This window comes from Nicotiana attenuata, unplaced genomic scaffold (genome assembly GCF_001879085.1).
Source record: "Nicotiana attenuata strain UT unplaced genomic scaffold, NIATTr2, whole genome shotgun sequence".
Classification (NCBI taxonomy): Eukaryota; Viridiplantae; Streptophyta; class Magnoliopsida; order Solanales; family Solanaceae; genus Nicotiana; species Nicotiana attenuata.
This window is the reverse complement of record NW_017674210.1, coordinates 61,594-67,593: the sequence shown is the minus strand read 5'-3', so window position 1 is coordinate 67,593 and position 6,000 is coordinate 61,594.

The window sequence follows — 6,000 nt, the reverse complement described above, 5'->3', positions numbered from 1 at the left end:
AAGTGTGGGATGTTTGGGCATGGTTTTCTATAATTGGGAGCTTGGTTTTAATGTACACATGTCGCACACACCATGTATCTTCTATTATGTATGTTGTAGTGCTTTGTAGAATTAGTTAATTTAGTATAGTAGTTGTAGAAATTAAGGACCATATGCCACTTGCTTGCATTGAAGCTAAATCATTTCACCATGATCAATCCCTTATTTTTGTGGAACAGTTAGTGCCTTTTAAATTGTGCGGTGTGGGGAAGTCTTGAGTACCCATTGCCTTGTGGAGCAACACTTGTGAGATTTAAACCACGATTGTGAGTATAATACATTGATCCTTCGATTAAGTGAGGGGTCATCTTTGACTCGCACGATAACCTTAGGAGGAGTTCTTGATTCTTTCTCACATTCATGCTTATTTGTGTTGTAGGTTGTTATGGCTCGTGATAATGCAAACAAAGGCAAGGGAGTAGGGAAGTCCTCCATCACTTTCCTCGCGCCCAAAAAACGCAAGCAAGGGAAAAGATCATCTAGGCAAGCAAAAGGAAAACAAGTTGCTGACGGATCGACGACGGCTCCATTGAGACCAAGGCCTCGTTGGATCTAGTTCTTGATGATGCCATCCGATGGCATAATACCTTTGTGTTTTATGGGCGCTACGTCTCAAAGATGGGCATTAATGTGAAAGCTTTGGAAAGGAACTTCCCGGATGTGGCGGTTGCAAGAATTGCACATGGGCAAACTCCTAGAATGCCCCGACCATGCAAATTTGAGCATGGTGCGGGAACTATATGCCAATTGGAATGCGAACTTGTTCAGTTTATATGGCCGTGGAAAGGACGTACCACTGGATAGGCGGTCCTTATGTGAATTTTTGTGGAATAGAGAACTCTAACCCTCGGAGGCTACAAAAATTTGTAAAAAGCCCAAGCTACATGGCGATACGTCACAATCTTTGTGGCATTGATTCAAATGCCAAGTGGACCAGAACTAAGGGCGATGCCCATCTTGAGATGGTTCGCTTTGATTTCAACAAGACTGCCAAAGTGTGGCAAAATTTCATGCAGGCCCGACTCATGCCAGTTGAACACAACAGCGCCTAATTTAACGTCGCGGCACGATGCATGACCTCGCTTACTCATCAATGAGTACTACTTTGTTCTTCTCATGATCAATAATTCCTCCCAGTAGTGCTTGACTCTGTGCCTATTCACTAAATTTTTTCTTTCACCATGTAAAGTGCGCAGATCAATTGCGCCATAAGGATTGACTCTCACCACCTTAAATGGATATGACCATCTCGATTTTAACTTTCTAGGAAACAGCTTGAGCCTAGAATTGAACAATTGTACCTGCTAGCCAAGTAACGCGGCTTGATACGCTTGTCATGCCATCTTTTCGTTTTCTCTTTGTAAAGCTTAGCATTTTCATAAGAGTGCAGCCTGAACTCATCTAACTCATTTAAATGCAAGAGTCTCTTCTCACCCGCGACTTTCAAGGTCCATATTCAACTTTGTAATGGCCCAGTACGCCTTGTGTTCAAGTTCAACAGGCAAGTGACATGCCTTCCCATAAACAAGCTTATATGGCGATGCCCCAATTGGTGTTTTGTATGCAGTTCTATATGCCCACAAGGCATCATCTAACTTTGCAGCCTAATCCTTCCTATTCAGACTCACCGTCTTCTCTAATATTTGCTTTATTTCTTTGTTGGACACCTCAACTTGTCCACTTGTTTGCAGATGATTTGCCATGGCAACTCTATGGCGGACTCCATATTTACCTAGAAGGTTATTCAACAACCGATTGCAAAAATGCGTCCCTTCATCACTAATCAAGTCACATGAAGTCCCAAACCTAGAGAACATGTTCTTCTTCACAAACGCAGCTACCACCATGGCATCATTTGTTGGCAAAGCGATCGCCTCTACCCATTTGGACACGTGGTCAACTGCTAGCAAGATATATTTGTTTCCTCTGGACAATGGAAATGGTCCCATAAAATCTATTCCCCACACATCAAAAATCTCGACCTCCAGGATGTTATTCAAAGGCATCTTATGCCTCTTTGTGATTGTTCCTATTCTTTGACACTGGTCACACTTCTTAGCAAATGCATGGTCATCCTTGAATAATGTGGGCCAAAAGAACCCAGATTATAATACATTTGCAGCTGTCCTATCGCCTCCATGATGGCCCTCATAAGGTGAGGTATGGCAATCATACAACACTAATTCCACCTCCTTTTCTGGAATACATCTCCTCATCAACTGATCAGCGCACTGTTTGTACAAGAATGGCTCATCCCAGTAGTAGAAGTTTACATCATGTAGAAACCTGTTTCTAGCTTCAGATCCAATTTCAGGAGGAAGCACCCCACTCACAAGATAATTCACATAGTACGCATACCATGGGGGAGGATCTTGGGTGATAGCAAAAAGTTGCTCATCAGAAAATGCCTCCTTAATTGTCCACCCTCCTCCACGTGGTCATGATTTTCCAGCCTTGATAGATGGTCAGCTACTTGGTTCTCTGTGCTCTTCCGATCTCGTATTTCTACATCAAATTCCTGCAACAACAAAACCCAGCGCACCAATCTAGCCTTGGATTCTTTTTTTTTTTTGTAAATAAATACCTGATTGCTGCATGATCGGTATGGACTATGACTTTTGTTCCCACCAAGTATGCCCGAAATTTCTCAAAGGCCTAAACAACGGCCAAAAACTCCTTTTCAGTGGTGGTGTAATTCAGTTGTGCATTATCAAGAGTCTAACTCACATAGTAGATGGAATAAAATATCTTATCCTTCATTTGTCCTAGCACTGCCCCTATAGCATGGTCACTTGCATCACACATAAGTTCAAATGTTAATTAAGGACCAATCCGGTCGCAGTATGGGGGCAGCCACCAACTACTTTTTGAGCTCTTCAAATGCCTTCAGGCAGGCTTCATCAAAATTGAAAGTTACATTCTTTTCAAGCAACCTGCACAAAGGAGTAGCAATTTTTGAAAAATCCTTAATAAAGCGTCTATCGAATCCCGCGTGTCCCAAGAAACTCCGGACACCCTTCACAGAAATGGATGGAGGTAGTTTTTCAACCGCCTCCACCTTCTCCTTATCAACCTCAATGCCACTCCTTGACACTCTATGGCCCAGCATGATGCCTTCTTGTACCAGCACCTAGCTCAAATTCTTCAAACAATCATCATAAGAAGACTCAAAGACTGAAAAATCACCCATGAAGACTTCCACAAATTTTTCCACCATATTAGTGAAAATAGCCATCATGCACCTCTGGAAAGTGGATGGTGCATTATAAAGACCAAACGGCATTCGCTTGAAGGAGAAAGTGCCATAGGGACAAGTAAAAGTGGTCTTCTCCTGATCCTCTAGGCATGTGACAATCTGGTTGTACCCAGAGTAACCATCAAGGAAGCAATAATATTCATGCCCCGCCAATCTGTCCAACATTTGGTCAATGAATGGAAGTGGGAAGTGGTCCTTGCGGGTTGCTTTGTTGAGTCTTCTATAATCAATACAAACTCTCTACCCCGTCACGGTGCGAGTAGGAATTAGCTCATTTTTCTCATTCTCTACCGCAATCATCCCCCCCCCTCCTTTTAGGCACACATTGCACTAGGCTTACCTAGTTGTTGTCAGAGATAGGAAAGATGATACCTGCATCGAGCCACTTAATTACTTCCTTCTTCACAACCTCTTTCATAATGGCATTTAATCTCCTTTGTTGCTCAACACTGTGGCAGTATCCATCTTCCAAAATGATTTATGCATGCAAAATGATGGACTGATTCCTTTGATGTCGGCAATTGTCCACCCAATGGCCTTTTTATGCTCGCGAAGTACGCTGAGCAATTTTTCTTCTTGCACATCAGTCAAGCTGGATGAGATAATCACTGGCAATGTCTCAGAGTTCCCCAAATAAGCATAGCGCAGATGCGCTGGAAGGGGCTTAAGCTATAGCTTTGGAGCTTCTTCAATAGATGGCTTAGGAGGGGTCAGAGTGATAGGCTTGCCCAACTCCTCAAATCTCCCAAACCCATGGACATAACTGCAAGACATGTCAAGTACTTGCTCAATTTCTCCCATCATCTCATCTTCACTATCTTCTTCATCCTCAATCAAGGCTCTTTAAGGTGGATCTACGGGGCTCATATGTGACAACAATGATGTCACATCACTTTCCACCATAGAAATCATGGATAGCTCTTCATAGTGGGCTGGAAATCTAAGTGCTTTATACACATTGAATACCTCCACTTGGTCACCCACTCTCATCGTCATCTTACCTTCACAAGCATCAATTATAGCTCGGCCCGCGGCTAGGAATGGATGCCCAAAATAAATGAGACTTCCTGTCAAGCTTATAGTCCAAGATAATGAAATCAGTAGGAAATATGAAAGAACCCACTTAAACTAACACATCTTCAATTACACCTTCAGGATGAGCAAGGGAACGATCAGCCAAATGCAGAATCACCGTGGTTGGGTGCGGCTCACCCAACCCCAACCGTCTAAACACAAATAACGGCGTCAAATTGATGCTCGCTCTAAGATCGAGATTTGGATAGTGAAACTACCCAGATTCTTCAATTTCTGAGGTAGCTTACTTTGAATTCTTGATTTACATTCCTTAGTGAGTGCCACAGTCTCGAAATCGGTCAACCTCCTTTTATTTGCCACTATGTCCTTGATGTATTTAGCATTTTTGGGCACTTCGACTTCTACCGGTGGAATATTGATATGCACCTGATTTAAAATATCAAGAAACTTTTTATAAGAGGCATTATCCTTCACTTTCTGCAATTCTGAGGGAATGAAGGTGGTGGCCTCGCAACTAATGGTGGGGGTTGCTTAGCCACCGCCTCTTCAGCTGGCTTCTCTAACTCCTTTGATTTTTTTGATTCTGCTTCTGTGGTGGCCGGTTTCTCATGAAAGGTCACTTGTTTTCTCTTTTTTGATTGGACTTCTTCTACTGCCTCCCATTCCTCAATGACACAACATTAATAGGTGCCTTAGGATTAGCCTCAGTGTCGCTTGGAAGGGCTCCAACAGGTCGAGTATTTTGCGCACTGGCAAGTTTCCCCATTTTTCGCTCCAAATTTCAAATTGCTTCAACATGGGCTGCTGCTTGAGCTTGCTGGTCAGCCATTAATTTCTTCATTATTTCCTCAAGGTGACTCATCGGGTTTGCATGTTGTTCAGCCTGAGGTGGTCTATATTGCGGTTGAGGCGCTTGTGACTTGTACTGATTCTGAGCACCTTGGTTTCCACCCCAGGAGAAGTTTGGGTGGTTCCTCCAGTTAGGATTGTAAGTATTCCCATACTGGTTTGTCTGTCCCCTATTTGCATTACCCACAAAATAGACAAACTCTAGATTAATTGGGCATAACTCGCTTGTGTGACCCTCTCCACATACTTCACAAAATATTTGAACCTGTTGCACTAGCTGGGATAGTTGCTTGTTAATAACCAAGGTCATCTGATTGACTTGGTTGGCCAATGTGGCAATCTCTGCTGATATTGCAGACACTACATCTAACTCGAGAACCCCAACAGATTTTTGCACTGTGTGTCTGCCCATCTCTCCTTGCCAATCAGGATTGATTTTAGAGAATTTGTTCAATAATGCATATATCTCATCGAAGCTTTTCTCCAACACTTGACCTCCCGCTGCAGCATCTACCACAATCTTTGTCTCAGGATGTAGCCCTTCTATGAAAGTGCGAGCTAACACTTCATTTGTCTGATTGTGATGAGGACAGTCTCTGAGCAGCCCCTTGAACCTTTCCCAAGCTGAGTATAAAGACTCCCTCGATTTCTATTTGAAGACGACTATCTCACTTCTGATCTTTGCAATTTTTCCTGAAAGAAAGAACCTTGCCAAAAATTTCCTCGCTAGATCATTCCATGATGTAATAGAATTAGCTGGTCCACCTTTAACCACCGCTTTGCTTTGCCCAACAGAGAGAACGGGAACAGTGTGAGCCTCA